Consider the following 10,579-nt stretch of genomic DNA (forward strand, 5'->3'; position numbering starts at 1 on the left):
ATTTCTTTGTGTTGGATTGTGGTATTGGGTATGGCTCGGTTGTGTAGTGTGTGCCTTCGCCCTTTGAACTTTTGTGCTTTTGATCTCAAGGCCTTAGGATTTGCATTAGTTACCCATAAAAGGTCCAACTCCTCAAAAATAGATGTTATGCAACGTATGCCTAATGAAGTTCCTGCTCCATTTGCACTATCATCGTATCGGTCTCCAAATCTGGGCTCAGCAAGCCTACACCCTTGTTTCGCTCTGCTGCTCTCCATGAGCCTCTGATACTTCAAGTTTTCATATCGCCGAGTGGATGTAAAAATTCATCCTTTTACATAGTCTTGCTTATATCTTGCAAATTTTGGGGTTTTGCATAGCTTGTTGATTTCCTCAGGCTTCTTTAAGCTCACCTCAGTAACCTCCCTGTAATGCTTTATCAATTCTTGCTGTGGATCTTTTTCAAGCTCGCTGTTAAGTAAGTCGATTTGCTGCTGAAGTTGCACTCTGTCAATGTCAGTGTATTTCACCAAGATGTAGTTTAAACGATTAGATGCTTCTATATTACTCTCTGCACACTCTTTCAACATGTAGGAGTTTGGATTTTCAGAACTGGGCACAATTAAAATCCTGACCCCGCCCCCCCTTGAGATTTGCCTCACTTCTAGGTACTTCTGTAAAGATTTTTGCTCTCATTATTTTGTCTGCTTTTTACACCTTAATTTTTCCAGTGGTTTTAATTTGCTTTATGTGTCACTTATATTGGTAGCCTTTGAGGTTCCTTGCACTTTCCCCGCCTCATTCAACAATGTCTCATCACCAAATGTTTTATCCGCTGTCTCCTTCCTTTCACACAGCATGCTGGCGGATATGGCTTTCCCTTATTGTAACACTGGTTATGTTAGCTCAATCTCTCACCTACATATGAACATATGAAACATATAAACATATGAATATTTATATATATTTTTTCTGTTTCTCTGTTTCCCTGAATTCAACCTTCACTCGGTGTCACAAGAGGCAGCACAACAGACCAACTGAGCCACAGGTCAGCCGAAAATAAATGAAAAAATATATATATATGTGTATATATATATATATATATATATATATATATATATATATATATATTACAAGAGTCCCATCACGAGGAATGAGCAGAGACCACACAGGGGAATATCGTAGGAGCATTTAATTGAACCAAGATAACAAGGCGAAAGCAGTGTGGGGTCATTTGGCCCCATTTGGGCGGCGTGTATCCACACAGCTGCCCCTGCGACACTGCTCCTGGAACTCGGGGCTGAAGCAGTATGGGGACTCGCTGAGGCATTGTTGTAACCACAAGCAGGACATTTTGGCTGAAGTTTGCACCAGGACCCTGCATTCCGCCCGACCTTTTGGTGACTTTCTCTCCACACACCACTTACCTGGGATCAGAGCTCTGAATTCTGGGATATGTAGTTTCATTGACCATCCCGTCAACTACATACAGGAGGAGTCACGTTCCAGGAGGGCGGGGCCTTTTTTGAGACCAATAAAGGCGGCAGGACTATTCACCTGGTAACGATGGAGGCCACCTGGAATCTTGGGCGCTGAGGAAGGCAGCATTATGCCGAAATGCATTCGCCTTGTTATCTTGGTTCCATTAAATGCTTCTACGATCTTCCCCTGTGTGGTCTCTGCTCATTCCTCGTGATGGGACTCTTGTAATTTGTGCTGCGTCGGCCAGAGACGCATTTCAGAGACACCTGCTTCATTTTGGGCCGGACCTTTCTGGCGCTGCTACGGCTGTTCGGAGACATTTCACGGTAGTGAAAAGGTTCATGCCCGCCCTGGGAACTGTGAGCTTTAAAGCAGTGTGGAGTCATTTGGCCCCATTTGGGCGGCGTGTATCCACACAGCTGCCCCTGCGACACTGCTCCTGGAACTCGGGGCTGAAGCAGTATGGGGACTCGCTGAGGCATTGTTGTAACCACAAGCAGGACATTTTGGCTGAAGTTTGCACCAGGACCCTGCATTCCGCCCGACCTTTTGGTGACTTTCTCTCCACACACCACTTACCTGGGATCAGAGCTCTGAATTCTGGGATATGTAGTTTCATTGACCATCCCATCAACTACATACAGGAGGAGTCACGTTCCAGGAGGGCGGGGCCTTTCTTGAGACCAATAAAGGCGGCAGGACTATTCACCTGGTAACGATGGAGGCCCCCTGGAATCTTGGGCGCTGAGGAAGGCAGCATTATGCCGAAATGCATTCGCCTTGTTATCTTGGTTCCATTAAATGCTTCTACGATCTTCCCCTGTGTGGTCTCTGCTCATTCCTCGTGATGGGACTCTTGTAATTTGTGCTGCGTCGGCCAGAGACGCATTTCAGAGACACCTGCTTCATTTTGGGCCGGACCTTTCTGGCGCTGCTACGGCTGTTCGGAGACATTTCACGGTAGTGAAAAGGTTCATGCCCGCCCTGGGAACTGTGAGCTTTAAAGCAGTGTGGAGTCATTTGGCCCCATTTGGGCGGCGTGTATCCACACAGCTGCCCCTGCGACACTGCTCCTGGAACTCGGGGCTGAAGCAGTATGGGGACTCGCTGAGGCATTGTTGTAACCACAAGCAGGACATTTTGGCTGAAGTTTGCACCAGGACCCTGCATTCCGCCCGACCTTTTGGTGACTTTCTCTCCACACACCACTTACCTGGGATCAGAGCTCTGAATTCTGGGATATGTAGTTTCATTGACCATCCCATCAACTACATACAGGAGGAGTCACGTTCCAGGAGGGCGGGGCCTTTCTTGAGACCAATAAAGGCGGCAGGACTATTCACCTGGTAACGATGGAGGCCACCTGGAATCTTGGGCGCTGAGGAAGGCAGCATTATGCCGAAATGCATTCGCCTTGTTATCTTGGTTCCATTAAATGCTTCTACGATCTTCCCCTGTGTGGTCTCTGCTCATTCCTCGTGATGGGACTCTTGTAATATATATATATATATATATATATACATATATACATATATGTATATATATATATATATATATATATATATATATATATATATATATATATATATATATATATAAAACCTACTTTAGGTTGCCAGTAGGTAGTTATAGTTAGGACCTAGTTTCCATAGGAGAAGCATTTTATGACTTATCTGTAACTTTGGCGTCATTTGACCAACTGCATGAAATTTTCCCAAAACAATTGTCAAAGTAGGTTCTGCGTGTCATGGAAAGTTAGGGGGTGATCAGTGCAGTGAGGACTGAGAAATTGGTGTGCAGTTGTACGTTTTTTAAAAGGTTACTAAAAAACATGTGTATAAACATGTTCTTTAAGTTAGTAATGTGTGAATTGAATGTTTTAAGATAAAATTTATTAATTTGGTGGTGGTTAAATGTCTTCTTTTGTTCTGCTTTTTGGCGACAGGATCGGGATCATTGCGACATCATCACAGATTCTAAACTTTCTTTAAAAAAATATATTTTGCAAGAAACAAATACAATTTTGGGCTCTTGGTGGCTCTGACAAGAGCCTTTGTGTTTAAATAAATAGATGACAAATACAACAATAAGTGGTGCACCATGCACATGTAAATTTCAATATCTGATTATAAGAAAAAGTTACAGGGATGTTATAGTTAAGAATTACCATTTAAGAAACCTTACAAATTCACTGAAAAAAACAAAGGTTACAGGGACTTTATAGTTAGGAAATAGAATTAAAATACCTAAGAAATTCACTGAAAAACACCAAAGGTTACAGGGATGATACAGTTAGGCTGACATTTCAATAGTACAAAACCAGAGAAATTCAGCAGTTATAGTTAGTTAAGCTAACTATAACTTACACCCCACAATGCACTGCTTTATGACCTCACATATTACATCACTCATGGCATGGTCAGTCACATAACTGATGATATCACTGATGGCATCTCAAATGACATCCACCACTCCCATGTATGCACATCATCTTGACCCCAATGCAGTTAGGTGAACAGAACCTGGAGCGAGGGCCCTGCATACTGGCACCATCCCAGTGGCAACCCCCCCAGTATCTCAACAAGCATTTAAATTAGGTAACACTGTCTTAGTGACACACAACCCTGACAGCGCATTTCCTACTGACCATGAAGTATGCTCCTCTACATCTTAAGGGCTAGCAGTCTGGGTTCTTCACCTAAGCGCAGCAGCAAGATTACATGTTTCAGCATCACTTTAGGATGATAGGATCCCATTTGGGTATCATTAGAATGCATTGCGGTTAGTGCCCCTGAAGGCATGACAGATGAAATGACAGGATTAGCATATACAGCTAGACACCCTAGCAGGTACTGTCTGACAACATATCCCCACTTTGCTTATGACAGCACTTTTATCCTGTACTTCACATTAAACACGTGAACACCAGTCCCCCTAAAAGAAGTAACCATTAGTAAATGCATTTAGGTGAAATTACACCTCTTCACCTCCAGGGGATGCCTTTCTCCAGACATCCCCAACTCAGCCCTTCACTCCATGATGCACTTCACAATACACCCTCAGCTGTAGAACAAAAGTTCCAGCCTAGAAGATGTTAAATGCTGGCTGAGCCCTTCCTTTCAAATCCCCAGGAAACTTAGGGAGGGACGTCTCTTCGTGCTGGGGGGAGACTGCACTTCTCCAGCAGCTCCCTCATCACCTTTTCACTATTGAGGGTGACCCCCCTCCTCTGGGGTCCACCAAGCACCAAAACAAGCATTTCCCCTTTCCTCGCAAGGCAGTAAGTGGCGCTTCAGGCTCCTCTTGATGAATAATAAGTGAGCGGCTCTCCCGCTGTGCTGGGGAGAGCCGCGCTGGTGGTGCTGGTGCTTTGCCGCTTTGTCAGGCCTTGTTGGGGGGCCCTGTCCCACCCGGACCCCCAGGTGAATGTAGGCATCTCGGGGAGCCCACCCCGGCCGCTCCTTCGGTTTTCTGGGGCCCGGTCCCACCCGGGTCCTTCGCACCTCCTTCGATCGTTCTGGGGGTCCCGAGTTCCACCCGGGGCCCCCGCATGCCCACTTAGTGGAGAGCAGCCTGGGGAGCCCACCCCCGGCTGCCCCCACCGGCTCCCCGCCTGGCCAGCACTCTTCTGTGCAGCTGCGGGAGCTGGTGCCTCTCTTTGGGTCTGCCCGCTACGGCGGGCAGATGCTGGATATTCTGCGGGTCCTCCTGCACCTCGAGGGAGTGCGACGGAAGACCCCCGCCTTTTCCCTCACATTGGGGCCCGGGGATGGGACCATCTTCACAGGGCCATCTTCACAGGGGGGGCGATGGCACCCCCATGCTTTTCTTCGGGCCCGGGGATGGGGTCCCAGGCCCCTACAGACCTCTTCACGCTGGGCGCGTTTTGACTTTGGGGTCTTACAGACCTATTTGCGGGGGGGGTGCAACAGCGCTCCCCCATCTCCATCTTCAGGAGGAGCCAGGGTGGGCTCCTGGCCCCCCTGCAGGGCACTTTCATGGGGAGCGCAACGGCGCTCCCCAGCTTCCCTTCTTCTGGGGGCAGCCCCTGGCGACCTGATCCACCCCTGGGGCATCTCTGAAACCAGCGGCGGAGCCCCACACACTTCGTCGTCAATCTTCTTAGGGGTCAAATGTCGCCTACCTTCTGGGGGCCATATCTCAGCCCCTGGGGGTCCGATCTGCCCCATTTTCATGACTTCTTGCTCCTGGTGGTGCCCCTAGCCACTTGGAGCACTCTCCTTCACCCTCCAGGTCTCCAAGAGGGTGCATTTTGCAGGACGCGGTCTTCACTGGCTCCCTGCACCAGCCTTTCACCTGGCTCTCCTCCTGGGCCTCTCTTCTTCCAGCGCAGATGCCCCTGCTTCTGCGCACCAGTCCTTGGCTCTTCTTCTAGTGCTGTTAGGGCCCTGGGGGCAGTCAGGGGGTCCTCCTTCCAACTGCCATTTGCCATGCTCCAGCACCTTCCACCTCAGCAGACCCACACCCCCGAGAGAGCTTCTCTTCCTGTGCAAGCACTTTTTAAAAGTTGAGTATGGGGCTGTCAGGAAGTCTCTGCTTGGCCTATCAAACAGCGACACATCACTTCCCTGCCCCTGCTCCCTCCTTCTTGTCCAGCCTCTGAGTTTGTTCAAAATGGCATCATCCAGGGTCTCTGGCCAGATGGTCTCTGAAAGAAAAAGCCCCTTATCCCCTCGCTGCCTTTACTCCTTGGTGCAGCCTGGTGCCTAGCACCCAGTGATAGCTGCTGATGGATGAGCCTGTAGCTCCACCCATCTCCTTTTCGTGGAGAGGGGGCCTTAGCTTGTTGAAGAAAGGTTATCAATCCATCCAGCTGAGGTCAGCCCTCAGCCAGGCCCTGGTTATCGCTGACTCGGAGAAATGTGACATTTCTGGATGACCCAAAAGCAGTACAAATATGACTTTGGACTCTGCAGAATACTTCTTTTCACTTCTGCTACAGTGAACTTTAGTGCATGTCTGGAATCTGTAGGCCTTAGGAAAGTAAAACTAGCACATGTGCACCCTATCCCCTTAAGAGAATAATGGAATACACACTGTAAAGCACACTGAGTTTCCCTGGCATGTTTCTTCCCACTGTATAAAGCCTATTCCATGTCGCCACCCCATTCTGCATAAGTCCTGCCACACCAGTCTATCTGCACCTGCTCCTTGGCTGCGCACGCTAGGAATCTCCCCTGCGCAGCCCCTACACGTGTCCACACGCATGTACACATGTGTCTGCATGTAACCAGCCCGGTGTCCCTTACTCAAGCTGCTGCGCAGTGGCCTGGTCAAGCCAAGGGGACACCAACAAAATCCCCATGCATTCTCTTACATCCTGAGTTCACTGTGGGTTGAGTTCCAACTTATGAGGCTCCCCCACATTAAAAACATAACAATTAGGTGCTCAAAAAGCAACAAATCTGGGCGGCCCATAGTGTCAGAACCACCTTCTAACAGTGACTGACTGTATAAGTGAGTGATTAGGTATTTCAGTGAATATATGGGTGAGTGACTGGTTGTGTGAATTACTGTGTCAGTATGTTAGTTGGTATGTAAGTTGCTGAATGGGTGTGTGAGTGGGTACGTGAGTTGCTGTTTGAGGGAGTGATTGGTTATCTAAGTAACTGCATAAGTGTATGAGTGTCTGTGTAGGTGGGTGAGGGTGTGTGTGGCTGCCTGTATGGATGAGTGAATGGGTGAGTCAGTGGCTGTATGGGTAAGTGAGTGCATCTGTCAGGGGCTGTATGGGTGAGTGAGTGTGGTTATGGTTTTTTCAGTGGCTTAGTGCATGTGTCAGTGGTATATGGGTAAGTAACTTCATATGTGATAGGCAGTATAGGTAAGTGCTGAAGTATATGAGCTGTGTGAGTCATTGGTGGAATGGCTGTATGGGTGAGTGTGTGTTTATGTCAGTGACTGCATAGGTGAGTAAGTATGTGTCAGTATCTGTATGAATAAGTGAGTGTGTGTGTATAACTGTAGAGGTGAGTAAGTGGCTGTGTGATTGACTATGGGTGAGTGAGTAGGTGTGTGAGTAGCTCTATATGTGACTGACAGTGTGAGAACGGCAGTATGGGTAAATGAGTGGATATATCAGTGGCTGTATCAGTGAGCGTTTTGGGTTAGTGAGTGGGTATATGAGGGGCTGTATGGGTGCATGAGTGGGTGTGTAAATGGCTGTATCAGTATGTGTCTAAATGTTTGACTATTTTACTATGTGCCTTGTCCATACTTTGACAAACTAAGTTACTCAAACTACATAGAAAGAACTGATTAGGATATTCAATCACTTCATTAGATGGTGTCATTCATCTCTATAAAAAAAGAATCATAAATAGAAGTCACTATTACATTTTCCAAAATTCCAGAAACAAAAGTGTGCATTACTTATGCTGTATATCTCATTATAGTAAAACATTTCATTTTCCCTTTTTTACTGCTCTCAGCTTTCATACTTGTTTACCATAGACCATGTACTGTATGAAGAGTCATCCTTGAACAGTGGGGAAAAAACAATTGCATAGGTTGGAGAAAAAAAAACTGCACAGTATATCCCGATAAATAAGTGACACTATGCAATTCACTTGCTTCAATTATTTAACCCCTTTGCTGCGAAGCCTCCCCCCCCCCCGTGCTAAGATTTTTTTTTGCTATTTGGGGTAGTTCACGCTTAGGCCCCTGTAACTTTTTGACCACTTAAGGTATCCACGCCACATTTGCGTCTTTTTTTCCAACATCATGGGGATTCTAAAACTACAAAGAGTTTGTGGATTCCCCTGGAGGGGACCCAGAAATTAGCCAAATACAGCTAAATTTTGTTTGTTTTTTGGGAAAAATGGAAAAAAGGGCTCTAGAGAAAGCATACGTTTTTTCCCCTGCAAACGGTATCAAAAAGGGGGTTGTGGTGCTGAAATCACCATCTTCCCAGCTTTCAGGGACAAGCAGACTTTTGTCAGAAAACCAACATTTTTTACACAGTTTTGGCATTTTTCTGGGACATAGTCTATTTTTGCTATTTTTTGTGCTTTCAACCTCCTTCCAGGTGAATGTAAAAATGGGTATGAAAGCACTAATGGATCCTGGAACACTATACATTTTAGAAAAGTAGACACAATTCTGAATTCAGCAAGAGGTCATTTGTGGAGATCCTTCCAGGTTTCTTTATAGAAACTAACAGTTAAATATAGGAAAACATTTAAATTACCGTTGCATCCGCTGGACCTTTCTGGTTGTGAGGATATATAGGACTTGTAGGTTCATTAAGAACCCGACCAATCCAGAGTGAATAACTGAGCAGCGACTTGCAATGATTTTTTATTATATTCCGGGTCTATAGCAATTAAACTGGGAAAATGTATACATTTGAAAAATTGGTATGAAAGACACCTATGTATTTCTGAAATGGGAACAAAATATAGAGTTTAGAAACAGTAGATATTTGCACATTTCTGAAATTGGTAATACCCATACTAGCATGAGAATTATAGGACATTTTTCAAAATGACTTCTTTTTTACACATTGTCTTTCATTTGGAAAGTAGAAATGTATAGAAAGTCAATAAGTAATAACAGTTGCTCTACAAGTCTGTGTTACCTTATGTCTCCCGATAAAAATGGTACCTCACTTGTGTGGGTAGGCTTAGTGCCCTCGACAGGAAACGGCTCAAAATGTAACGTGGACACACCACATTTTCACAATGAAAAATTACCACTTTTTTGCAAAGTGCCTAGCTGTAGCTTTTGAACCCTAGCTCTGCCGGTACCTAGGGAAACCTAGCAAACTTATACATTTTTTAAAACTAGACACCCAGGGGTATCCAGGATGGGGTGACTTGATTGGCTCTCACCAGGTTCTGTTACCCAAAATCCTAGTGCCCGCGACAGGAAACAGCCGAAAGGCACAGACACACTACATTTTCACAGTAAAAAACGAACCTTTTTTTGCAAAGTGCATAGCTGTCGTTTTTTAACCCTAGCTCCGCCGGCACCTAAGGAAACCTAGCAAACCTGTATTTTTTTGAAAACTAGACACCCAGGGGAATCAAGGATAGGGTGACTTGACTTGCCTTGCTCTCACCAGGTTCTGTTACCCAGAATCCCTTGCAAACCTAAAAAATGTCAAAAAACACATATTCCTCACATTTCTGTGGTGAAAAGTTCTGGAATCTGTGTGGATCCACAAAATTCCACCCACCCCGCGTTCCCCAAAGTCTTCCTACAAAAATGGTACCTCACTTGTGTGGGTAGGCCTAGTGCCCGTGAGAGGAAACGGCCCAAAACGCAAGGTGGTCACACCATATTTTCATAGTGAAAAATGACTTTTTTTGCAAAGTGCCTAGCTGTGGTTTTTGAACCCTAGCTCTGCCGGCACCTAAGGAAACCTAGCAAACCTATACATTTTTGAAAACTAGACACCCAGGGGAATCCAGGATGGGGTTACTTGACCCTATCCTGTTAATTCCACCCTCCCTGCGTCCCCCAAAGTCTTCCGGGAAAAATTGTACCTCACATTTGGGTAGGCCTAGTGCCCTTGACAGTCTTCGTCAAAATTGCCTATCACAAAACAAAACGGTTTTGCAAGGGGAGTCACCTGGGTTTTTGGCCCCGTGCTCGGCCATCAGCTAGGGGAACCTACCAAACCCACACATTTCTGAAAACTAGACACCAGGGGATTCCAGGGAGGTATGGCTTGCGTGGATCCCCCAACGTTTTCTAACCCAGAATCCCGGCAAACCTCAAATTAAGCTGGAAAAAGTCACTTTTCCACACAATTTTGTGTGGGAAAGTTGTGGCATCACCGGGCTGACACAAACTTCCTACCACCCAGGGTTCCCCCGGTCTCCCGATAAAAATGGACAGCAAAAGCCTGAGGGTAGCACTTTTAAAACCTAGCTACTAAATGTCTCGCCAGAGCAGCACATGCACTGGCTCAGGCGAGATCTCAAAATGGCAAGGTCTGCCCCCCTAGGGGGAGAACAGACAGCCAAAAACATTCTTGCCCAAGGGGCCACTCCCCTCAAATTAATCCCTGGTGGTCTAGTGGGCAACTACATAAAAAAAATGGTGACATCTGCCCCCTAGGGGGATGCAGACAGCCAAAAACATTGCCCCC

This window comes from Triturus cristatus, chromosome 10 (genome assembly GCF_964204655.1).
Source record: "Triturus cristatus chromosome 10, aTriCri1.1, whole genome shotgun sequence".
NCBI classification, from domain to species: Eukaryota; Metazoa; Chordata; class Amphibia; order Caudata; family Salamandridae; genus Triturus; species Triturus cristatus.